This window comes from Athene cunicularia (genome assembly GCF_003259725.1).
Source record: "Athene cunicularia isolate RWA chromosome 14 unlocalized genomic scaffold, athCun1 chr14_part1, whole genome shotgun sequence".
In the NCBI taxonomy this organism is placed as follows: Eukaryota; Metazoa; Chordata; class Aves; order Strigiformes; family Strigidae; genus Athene; species Athene cunicularia.
This window is the reverse complement of record NW_020799118.1, coordinates 10,109,168-10,121,319: the sequence shown is the minus strand read 5'-3', so window position 1 is coordinate 10,121,319 and position 12,152 is coordinate 10,109,168. Positions and strand designations below refer to the sequence as shown.

The 12,152-nt window shown below is 45.1% G+C and overlaps 1 protein-coding gene across 6 annotated transcripts in view; it reads left to right on the top strand.

Moving 5' to 3' along the window:
• The window catches only part of MAD1L1 (mitotic arrest deficient 1 like 1), a 376,614-nt gene that overhangs the window by 282,894 nt on the left and 81,568 nt on the right, over positions 1-12,152 (top strand). The window lies entirely within an intron of this gene.

The following is a 12,152-nucleotide window of genomic DNA, read 5'->3' as shown; positions in this document are numbered from 1 at the left end:
TTTTTAAAAATTACCTTAGAACGTTTGACATCTGGTCTCCCACTTATATATCAAAGTCAGAAGGAAAGAGAAGAGACTATATATGCATAATACCTAAGGCATTTGGCCTTGCACTTCACCTTTTTATATTATCAGTTATATATGCCATGGCAATAAAACCTTATGTAACCATCAAGGTTTCATCCTTACTTCACTACGAGATATATGTCCTTACTGTCTTTGCTATCCTCTGGCTTGTCTGCGTGCCATCATTTTGGCTTTATGTAAATCGGAATCGCTTTTGCACAACAACTGATCCTTGTGTGTGTGAAGTGTCATTTCTATGAACAGCACAGATGAGTAGCAGTAACAGTCTGTCTTCTGTCAGTCGGATACCTTTGTTGTTCTAGATAGGTGGTCTGAGGTTGGGTTGTGGCTTGATAGGTGCTGTTTTTCTTCTACCTTCCAGCTAGCACAGGTGGGCTAGTGCATTAGAGAGCCAAGGTGTGACATTAGAGTCACCAAGCTGTTAAGTTCCATCTTTATATTGGTTCGGGTGTCAACAGCTCAAGTTTACAGGTCAGTGGGAGAACTTTCTCCGTCTCGGTGGCAAACACAACTGGCACTTAAAATCATACCTGCTTCACACTGATGCCCCCAGGGTAGGAGATGAGGAAATGAGGGGGTCTCATTTATCAGAAGGATGAGGGTTTTGGAGGTGTTTGGTACAGGAGGGAAATCTACAAGTAGGAACTGAGGAAGTTCTGTTTCTGCAGACTTACAGTTGTGTACCGCATGTGTATTGCTGCAGTATTGTTTCTTTACATATCAGAACAAATGTTTTTCTCAGAGCCTCAAAAAAAAACCCAAAATAACCAATAAATAAAGCGAGGGTAAGTATAAGACAGCACCTAGGATCCTTAGTAAAACTAGGAAAATATCCCCAAAACATTTGTGTTACTTGGCCTTATCAGGGTTCAGAACTAACTGAGATGAATAGCAGCAAGAAAGGAAAGCTCAGTGTCCAGGGAGAAGAATAACTGTTGGTTTTTTAAGGTGTTGTCCTTGAATCCTGAAAACAGGTCTCTGTTGAGGTGGTGTAATGCTGTTAGCTCTAACACCTCCAGAAGCCTGTGCTCACACCTGTAGTGTTAAATGTTTAGTGAATGAAACTTCAGCAGACTCCTGGAGATGTCTGTTGGATGCCATGGCTAGACAGTACAACTAGCAGTTCTTTTTGCATCGTAGGAGAGATGGTATGCTTGGAAAAAATTCAGAAAGTATGAGAAAATCGCTTACTGGCCACATGAACAAGAACTGGCTGGCATCTCAGTAGTTTATCTCCAGTGGCATAAAATTCTCCTCCATGTCATGGCAATAAAAATAATTTACATGCAGAAGAGTGAATGATAAAGTACAGATTCCTCTCCCTAAACATTCTTCTAGCTTTCTCTTCTTCATTCAAGTATTTATTCCCAAGAATGTCCAGAGGATGGAGGTAAGTGTCACCAGCAGATCTCACATTTCCCAGAGCTAAGGGTGGGTTGCTTGCTGATTCATGGGATTCCTCAGCCTCTCGTACCTCACCCACCTCTTCAGATAGAAGTGGATTTGCTAATTAGAGCCTGAACAACAAATTCTCAGATTCTTTCTCCCTGTTCAGTAAATCACAGACAATTCCCACTGTCTGCAGCTTAGAATAGCAATAGAATATAAACAACAAATTATTTCCTTGCTGAGTCCAGGCAGCTGATTCTCATGTATGTACCAAGGCTTGAATCCTGACTACGGCTTCCAGTGAGGTTGTGTATTTATGCTGTGGAATTTCTGAGCCATAGCAGACTGTGGGTGTTTGTGTGCATTTCATTAACCCAAAGAAGTCACAAAGCAGGAAATGCTGTTTGTATTTATTCCATTCAAGCAATTTATGGAACAGGGTCTATATAATTAAACCAGAGAAGTCCCCTGGCACTTTACAAGCTTCTGTAGTTTGCCTATAAACTTTAGAGCATATTTCAGTAGCGCTGCTGGTGGCATTTAATTTTCAGTGAGGCTTCAATAGCAGGGATGCAATAGGAGCTCCTGTAATGTAACCCCTTCAAAGCTAAATGAAGATGAAAGATGTGCTTGGTTTTCCTGACCAAGGTATGCTGTTGCTGCAATAGAGCTTATTATCTACATGCTGTATGAGTCCAGCCAATTCACATTAATTGGAATTGCAGCTTCAATGAAAGGGTTAATCACAGTGCCATGCTGTGAATATAAATGACTACATCTATAAATGAGCACTGAATTACAGTGAAACCACATCAGCATTTATTGGCAATCCCTATCGATGCAACACATGAGCTCATCAACTTGAAGGATGTTCCGGTGATTTTTCAGACCCTCTGTGTGTGAGTGCGTAGGCAGCGAGGCGCATCTCAGACTTCACAGCTCACTCTCGCTTGTTTGCTCTTTTTTTATTCTTTTAATTAAATGCTGTGGAAAGTGGTGTTACTGATTCCTCACCAGGAGTTTAGTTTCTGTTGATTTTTTTGTGGTCTGCAATGCATTATAGTTATTGGGGCACTTGACAATTTCATATTCTGTTCCCGTTGCTGGTACATCAGATGTGTTAGGCCATGACACAGACTTTGTGTTCTGCATAATCCTCGACTGGTGTGTCTAGACCAGCCCACCCGTTACAAAGCCAAGAACTGCATTGACTCCCTTTGTACCAATCCATTAAAGATATCTATTAAAACAAACAAACAGTGCTGGGGAGCCTCAAAATCAGCCTAGCCAACTTGGAATTAAGCAGTGGCAAATCAGGATGTCGTTGCTTGGCCGTGTGTGCCTCATGCGGTTTATCCTTGTCTTTGGCTAGATCCTGAATGAGAGTAAGGAAATGAGGCCTTTAGAAAGGCAATGACAGTTGTTTCAGACAAAGAACGTCTTTTGGTAAACAGAAAGACTGGTCAAATTTGAAGAGGAGATGATTTGGAGACACTTGTACAAATGAACAAACAGTGTAGAGAAATTAAATCATGGGCTTTTTCTTTTTGTGTGCCTAAAGATACAGTCCCAGTCAAAGCATTTGAAGCCAATTAATTTAAAATGAAGAGAGCGGAAATATTTTTATTTTATAAACCCTATGACTTCAAGGTACTGCTGAGAGCAGGAGCTTAGTACCTTTTTCTAAAATGGTAAGATAATTTTGTGGACAAATAATAATGCCTAGTTTTACATTTAGTTTTTACACTTACCTTAAGCAGGGACGTGCAGAGCTCTCTGCTTTGGGGTATAAAGGCAACATTTTACTACAGAGGTTAGGAAGAAAATTCCCATGCATGCTGCTTAGTTTTTGGGTTGTGTCTACATATGCTTTTGCTGTTGCTGTACCTGGCCATGTTCAACTCCATCCTCTGGAAATACTTGAGAATGTGAAGCAAGAACAGTGTTCAGAGAGAGAAATCTCTGCTTGGTTATTTACTCTGCTTCAGGTAAACTATTTCCACTGTTGCAGCATGAGTGTGGTGCTGGTCACTTTCTTGATAGCGGCTGCACCCAGAGCAGTGTGGCCAGCAGGGCGAGGGAGGGAATTCTCCCCCTCTGCTCCGCTTTCATGAGCACACACACGTCCCCGCAGTGCTGTGTCCAGCCCTGGGGACCCCAAGATAAGGACATGGACCTGCTTGAGTGGGTTCAGAGGAGGCCACGAAGATTCATGGGGGCTGGAGCACCCCCTGTGAGGACAGGCTGAGAGAGTTGGGGGGGTTCAGCCCAGAGAAGAGAAGGCTCCAGGGAGACCTTAGAGCAGCCTCCCATCACTTAAAGGGGCTACAGGAAAGGGGGACGACACTCTTGTTCAGGGGGTATGGGGATAGTATGAGGGGTTACAGCTTTAAAGTGAAAGAGGGGAGATTTAGGTTAGATCTAAGGAAGAAATTCTTCCCTGTGAGGGTGGTGAGGCCCTGGCACAGGTGGCCCAGAGAAGCTGTGGCTGCCCCCTCCCTGGAAGGGTTCAAGGCCAGGTTGGACGGGGCTTTGGGCAACCTGGGCTAGTGGAAAGTGTCCCTGCCCATGGCAGAGGGGTTGGAATTAGATGATCTTTAGGGTCCCTTTCAATCCAAACAATTCTGTGATTCTACAGAACTGTCACTATCAAACTTCGAGGTGATCTGAAAAGTGCTCCTGATGTGTTTCACTGTGGGTGGAGAGGCAGAACACAAAGGGGTGACAAAGACTCCATACAAAGAAGGATGCAGTGGAAGGGCAGACACCACCTGTATCTTCCCAGCCTTCCTTTGCTTGCCCTACCACTTGTGTACCGTGCTGTTCTGTTCCCCCTGTATTGACAAGGTGTGTAAAATGCAATAGAGCAGCTATGTGCACAAGAAGTAATAGCTTAATTCCCTTTTCTTGCAGAAGGAAATGAGGCCGGATTGAATAAGAAAGAACTCGGAAGCTATTTTTCAAACACAAAGTGATGTTGACAAACTGCTGGCTGAAAGGGAGAGACAAAACTTGTGTGTTCAAACGTGCAGTCTGCTGAGATCCCAGAGCAGCCTGAGCATCAGTTTGCTGGGCCACACTGGTGAACAACGCACATCTCAGAATAAGGAGGGTGGTTAATACAGAGATTACTTTTACTCACCTGAGTGCTCTTGTTTGGTCTTGAAGCTGACAGCACTGTTGGGAGCTCTGAATCTGAGGTCCCCATGCTCAGCATACCTGCAGTTTCAGTTAGTTCCTCCTTGAACAAACTAGAGTATCTCTGAGAAGTATGTTCTAGCTGTTTGTTTCTTCTTGCATCTCTATCTTCTCCCCTCTCCTCCTCCTCACCCTTGATGAGTCTCAAGGGGAGAAAGAAATCACAATTTTGATGGAGTGCTATTCTTCCAGCAGTCGTCTCGCGCTCTTGCACACACAATCAAAAATAACAATGGGGCTCATCGGCGGAGCAGGCCAGGCAGCAAGAGATTGATTAGAGAGTGTAGGCCTCTGTTAACTCCTTATTCTTATTAATTACAAGTTATTTTATTTTTATATTTTGTTTTCAATTTGCCTGTGTGGTTGTTGGAGACTTGATTTCTGCTCAGCTCTGGGAGCACCTGCCGTCACTGTGTGAGCGTGATGCCTTCCTGCCAGATGATTGCACGGGCATTCCTGGAAGGGTCAGCAAGGACCCCTCTCGGCTGGCACTAGTCAGCAGCTCTAAAATGGGAGTTGTTGAGCAATCTGTTGTTACAGCATCAAATCCTGTGTTTAAATTGCCTATGCATCATTTTCTTTCAGATATTGTAGCAGCCTGTTTCATGTTAGGACCTAACTACTGTCTTCATCTTATTCTGCTCTTTCTCGTGCTTTTTTACCTCCTAGCGCAGTTTCTCTCTTACTGCATGTGCTTCCCTAAACAACTGGCTAACCCCTAGGGCAGGGTAGGGGTGTTTTTTTTTCCCTTTTTTCTTTTTTCTTTTTTTTTTTTCCAAGTGAAACCAGTCACCTCGGGGATTGTGGAGAGATCTAACAGCAGGTTTTCATTTTACTGCAGAATTTCTGAGCAAAAAGATGCTGCTCCAAGACTTCAGGAAGCTGGGCTGAAGCCTCGTTCCAGCTGAGCAAAGTTAACATTCTTTCTCTGCCTCTGTTTCCCATCTGTACAAGGTGGACGATGCTCCTGCCAATGTCACTAGTCTGTTGTGAGGATAAATAGACTGTGCTGATGGGGAACACAGAGCAGCTTTGGGCTCGGGAATACACTCCACTGTTACCTGTCGGTCTGGCGCAATATTCGTTTCCAGCATGTTGGCACCACTTGCTCCCCTTCCCTGCCATGCCTGTGAGTCTGCCAGGGTAGGCACAGCCATGCAGGTAATTAATGCTGATGATGTTGGAGAATTATTCCAGTGACTGAGTCTTTCCTGACTAGTGGGAGGATGGTACGTGTGAGGCTCTCTGAAAGGTCAGAGATTTGTCTTGCTGATGGGTGCATCCTCTCTGTTGGAGTGAGTGATGTGTTACACTGTGAAGCAGATAACATAACCCATCACTTCAAAAAAGCGGGCCTGTTTTTGGGCAGGGAACATGAGGTTGGCTCATAGATGCCATCTGAGATTCAGATGCAACTCTCTGTCTGCTTTGTAATCACATCAGCTGTTGGCCACCAAGTTGTTGCTTTTGTGATTCCCCTTCCCTTCACACCCCAAGGGCACGGCAGCGCCAGTGCTGTATCTTCAGGTTTCCCTCCGGGCATCATCCTGCTTGTGGTGACATGAGCTCTGCCTCTCCATCTGTACTTCCTCTCTCTCAGCAAAGAAGCAGAGCATTGACAAAAGGCAGCTTTCAAGTTATTCCCACAAATTCTGCACCTGACTTCAGCCACCATCACTATCAGTACTGCTGATGGCAACAGGACACAGCAGACATCAGCCATCCCAGCTGAAGGACCTCAGCATCTGTTTCACATCTTCTGGTGGATTTGGCAGTGTTAGGTTTACAGTTGGACTCAATGATCTTAAAGATCTTTTCCAACCTAATGATTCTGTGATTCTGCAATAACAGTAACTAAGTTACTGGAATACGCCTTTTTAATAAGTTTGCACTTCATCTTCCACTAAATCTCCTTTTCCTTCATTAAAATATCTCTTATTTAGTGAAATGGGAGAGACAGCCCAGGCTTTCTAGGGAGAGTCACATGCCCCAACATGAAGCACAGTCACTGTTGAGAATTTAATTAAACCAGAGCATCCAAGGAACAGCCCTGGAGGAATGTGTGGTGTGGGACAATGCATGGGGCAGGTCCTGGCCCTGGCTCTGCCTGTGCCCCAAACCAGCAGCTGCTGCCTCCATCCGTGTGCTGCACGGCAGAGACAGGCAGCCCTGCTCACCCCAGCACAGCCCTGCGCCCCAGACAGCACAAAAGCTGCCGCTCTGTCAGTGTAAGTTAGCGGGAGGCAGAGCAGATCCTAGCTCTCCTTCCTTTCCCCACCCCACCCCATTCTCAATACCCACATGATTGCAATTTGCTCAAGAAGAGTTGTTCTTGTCGCTGGCTGTGCCTGGACTCCCCACGAGAGGTCTCGGGGGAGAAGGATGTCTGCGTCTGCCCGCTGCTGTATTTGAACAGCTTACAAAGGACTGTGTGGGCTGACAGGACTGTGTTTACGCACTGTGCAACAAAAATGGTGTTAAATAACAGATAAAGTGGAAGGGACGTAAGCAAAACCCCTCCCAGATTTTCATTGCCATCTCTGCTGCTAAATTGCTGCTTGGTTTTGCGCCTAGTCACTCAACCTTCTAGTTTTTTCTCTCTCTCTCTCTCTCTCACCTGGACACAGGATATTACCATTCATGGGATTCCACAGGGGTTTGAGAAGCTTTTCAAAATGTTCTGAGGTGAGGAAGCTGTGTATGAATGGGTTGGAGATGTAAGCTGTGCAGCCAGCTTTTGTCATACATGAATGGATGCAGCAAATTGTCCCTTGGATGCGTGGTGCAGCTGGCATGGTCCTGGAGGCCTGGGGTGGCACAGCCACTCCTTTCCTTTTCTGTGGGTACCCACCACCTTCAGCTGGCATTAAAGCTCTTCAATTTACTGAATTTATTTATTTATTTGAGTCTCTGGTAGTTTCAAAAGATGTTCTACTTAGAGCCTCTGTGATTGGCACTCCTGAAGGAGAAGGTGATGCCTTCAAGTCCGGGTGATGGGGAATGCCAAGGCCTCACTGCAACACACATGAAATGAGTGTTTTGCAAAGCAGCTTTTGATGGATGCTTGTTGCTTTCCCTGGGTGCTCTGTTGTGAATTTGCAGAACATGCGGAGCTATGTCAGCAAACCACAACCCCGCTGGTTGCTTGCGTATGGTTATGTTCAAAGCTGCACATGAAAAGGAGTAGAAATTGCTGGAGGTTTTTATCCTTTTGCAGGAGAAAAGACATGAGTTTCTGCCTAGCCTGCATCTCAGACTTCTTCCCTGTTTGTTCCACAGTCTCAATTATTCATCTGTCTTTGGACATGATGAGGGGCTGACAGGCCTACCTTGGGCCAGTTTTGGGCCTCTCTGATGGTGTTGGCCTGCTCCAAGGCCACTGTGTTCAGCTGCAGCAAGACTGTAAAGACATAATCTTCTATGTCATCCCTGTGTGACAAATGGTGTCAGGGACTTTAGCAATCCCCAAGGCCCTTTCCTCCACTTGTGATCCCACAGGGACATCCCTGAAGCCTCTTTTTAGCTGACTGAGGAGTGGTTGGTGGTGCAGAGGGCATGCAGTCAGAGCATTGCTGAGGGACTTCAGGATGGCTTTTGTACCACTCCTTCACCTTTCCCCTGTATGTTCCAGGAACAGGTTTGTGAGTCTTCTAGGAAAAGCAGTTAGCTCCAGGAAACAGCTCTGAGGTGAGATGCAGCTGGTAACATCCAGCAAAGCACGCACAGCATATGAGTGTCCCAGGTCATAGCACAGCTCAGCCTGCACAAAGCCACCAGCGAGAGTGAGCAGCAGCCACTGCCTCTCTTGAGTAAGCAGCATGTTGTTTAAATACAAATATAATTAGGACTTATCTCTTGCTTTGGGAGTTACAGCTACTACCCATGCTTGACTGGGGCAAAAGATTTTCTAATCTTCAGGGAGGAAAGAGGGTGTGTGTTTGTGTGTATAAAAAACTGTTCACAAATAAGGAGACAGCACAAGATTCCCATGCTGCTATGGTCTTGGGACATCTGTCATCTCCATTGGAAGAGTGGATCTGGACTCATGTAAAGGTTGTCTTTATTTATTGTGAATAGAAATACTTGTGTTGTGCCCTCATCTAGGATTTCAGAGTTAAAAGGTTTCAGCCTAAATTTAGTTTGGATAATGAGGTGGTTGGCCCTTTCCCACAAGGCTTGGTAGGTGAATGGGGAGGGTTGTAGTGGGGGAATAGTAGGGAGCAGAGAATGGGGTGTCGTGGTCACAGGTCCCCTTTAGCAGTCAAAGGGCCCCCGTCAGGGGTGAGACGGGAGCTGGGATCTCACAGCCACACGTTCCTCTGTCTTCCTTGTATTGCTTCCACGCTTCAAAGTCTAAATGTTCAATTACTACATGGCTCTTAACCACGAGGTTAGTGATGCATAAACCAGTTAATACGCTTTTTCTCAAACTGGCTTGCCAGTTTAAGATAAGAGCCCATATTGCAAAGCTTGTTAGGCAGCTGCTCTTCATGGGGTCTCAGTCTCTGCTGTGGTTGGGTGTTCCCTAAGACCTTTACCTAAACAAAGGTCTCTTACATTTTATTTTTGAGAAACTGCTGTAGGAAAGCAAAAATAATAACTGTTGTGAGTGTACCTTCTGCTTTGCTCCAAGGCATCCCACCTCTATTTGGAGGCAGTTATTACTGGAGAGGGCTGGAAGCACATCAAGCATTCAGTCATGGCATTTCTTGAAGATTTGATGCACTTCACAGCATTGAGGAGTCTTAAGCACAATGTGCCATGCAGGCTCTCAGGATCATACCATGTCCTGTCAGTGGTGCAGTATGAATCTATTAATGCTGGTGTCCTTACCATGGTGCTGTTCCTGTGGAGCAGTGACAGAATGCAGCAGTACACCGAAAATCCTTCTGGAGAGCTTTGTTACCGGGACTGGCTTCTGTGATTCTGCTGAAGCCTTACCCTGTGTTACATACAGAACAACAGTTTTGCAGATCAGCTCTTTACATTCTGTATACTTAAGGAATTAATACTTAACGTAGGTACAGATTAATGTTAGGATTTAATAAAGTATCAACTGTCTTTATTCATACACATGGAAATGGTGAAAAACCTATCCTCTTCTCCCATATGCTTCAAACAAACAAGAACATGAATCATCCTAACTCCACACATGAAAAACATTCATTCTGCCCCCTGTGAATGTTAGTGCTAAGAGCAGGTAACTTAGTCCTATTTTAGGACTTCGGATTTAATGTATTTTCTTACTTGCCAATTGCATGAGAACATCCTTTGAGGAAGAAGTGCAGAAAGGTATTTTATGTCAAATCTGTCTTACAAGGATCCATAGCTAAATCACACTGCTGCTTTCTCTTCCATGAGGGAAGCAGGGAATTTGAGAGCTGAGGATGACCTCCAGCTTTGGTAACTCCCAAGATTATCTTTTGATGGCATCATTAGCTTCCAGAAGAAGACAAGCCTGTCTGCCTGTATCTTGGAGGGGATATATCAAACAGAAGCTTGAAAATTTTAATTTGTCCCTGATCTGTATTCAGTTTCAGCTAAATCAGGTAACTGATAACAGTGGATCTCTCTCAACCATGTTCTGGGGAGCTGACATAAATTTCAACGTTAAACTGAAGGGTTTGTCTGTCTTAATGGAAGGCTCTGGAGAGAGTTTCATGTGCTGGCTGTCACTTTGTGTTTCTGGGATGTATCTGACTCTGGAGAGGGGACTGTCTGCAGATGATTTTTTTATAAGAAGCAGACAGTAGAAGAGGTGCATGCAGCATGAGGCGGGAGTTTACAATCATGTTGGTGCATTCAGTGACTAGTTCTCATGCCATGTGCAATGTAGCTACAATGAATCTGCAGCAAGGTTTTACCAGTCAGGTGTCAGTTTGCTGGTCCCTGCGAAAGCTCTTGTGTTCCTGGGTGTTGAAAGGGCACAGGTAACAGTTGCACAGAGGCCCAGAGGTTTAGGACACATGTGTAAACAGCTGTCCACTGCTGTATTTCCCAGGAGGTTGTCAGACATCTGTGTGTGTCTCTGTCGGGCAAGAATCTCACCACGTTGTCCTGTGAAAGCACAGGAGATGTCCTTGGCTTTTTGGCAGAGTCGCTGCAGCCCAAAGTTGTTTTTCTTCATATAATCCCATTAAAGTGATGACAGTTTCAAGTTGGAACAGAAAAAGACCTGATGAAAGGACCACTCTGTAAGTAGGGAAGATAGACAGAGTGGAAGCAGTAACTAGCAAGGTAATAGACGGTGATGGATCTATAATCTCTGAGGCTGCTGTAAGCAGTAAATTCCTAAATAGTGTCCTTTCAGCCTTAACCTATTTATTTGCAAAGTGCTAAATTTAATTTTCCTTAGTCTGCAGGAAGGCAGCATCCCAGGAATAAACCTTTAGTCCAGCCAAGAAGCTGTGCCAAAGTGCTTGTTCCAGCAATTCCATTTCCTCTTTGATCTGCACGGAGCGCCAGGGCTGTGCACCCCAACACGTCATCTCTCAGGTGTGTTGGTGTCACAAGACTGGAGTCAACACTGCTGCAGGTGGGATGTGCCCTGCTCTGGAGCCTTTTCAGAAGGGGAAAGTTAATAGCCACAGGTTCAGTAAAACAGCCTGGACTCTGTAAGAGCAGGATGAATGAACCTGTCCTGAGGTGGGAAGGCTGGCATATGATGAAAGCATGCAAGGAGCTAATACTGTGTGTACTCATGCGCTGTCTGTCCTGTAGGTACAGGACCATGGTGCTAAAGGCTCTCAGCTCAGAATAACTTCACAAGCTGAACAGCACATTAAAGCACACATATACTGAAAAGCACATGTATTCTGAAACCTCCACAAAGCCACATCTCAAGGGAGAAGAGCAGCGAGCTTTCCAAGCAACCAATGTTCTGCACATTCACCCTGCAAAGTTTCAGCGAATGTGGTAAAATTAGGTTTCTGTGTGTTGAGTTTTGTTCCTGGTAGCACTTGCTGGTGATATACACACCGTATGTTCTTCTGGAGCTGGCAAAGAGGTTTTTCCCTGAAACTCATCATTTAGGAGAGCTTTCAGAAACTTTGCTTTGATAAAATATTTCAGGAGCAAATGCAGTGTCTGAGTCCGAGTTGAGTGAGCATATAGTGTTCCTGTAGTTGTCATGACCCCAACGAAGTGCAACATGGCCTGTCACTAATCCTGTTGCTTCAGAGAAAATCAGTTCTCAGTTTCAGAGCTTTGCTGTTTTGCTGCCCGCAGAGGATTTCAGCAGAATTCCTCACAGCGCTTCCCGTTCCTCTTTGTCCCTTTCTTATCCCCACAAGCAGCACAAGCACTGCTGCGTTGGTTGGTGGGGAATACCCTGCCAGTGCTGCCCTGACTTCCCACCATGTTCTCAGCCTGTTGTTGATTTGTGAGTGGAAAGATGCTGCTTCCCAAGGATGGAGGAGTTTGCCATCTTAATTCTGCTTTAAGGTTTAGTTGGGTTTTTACTCAGTAAAGTGTTATGG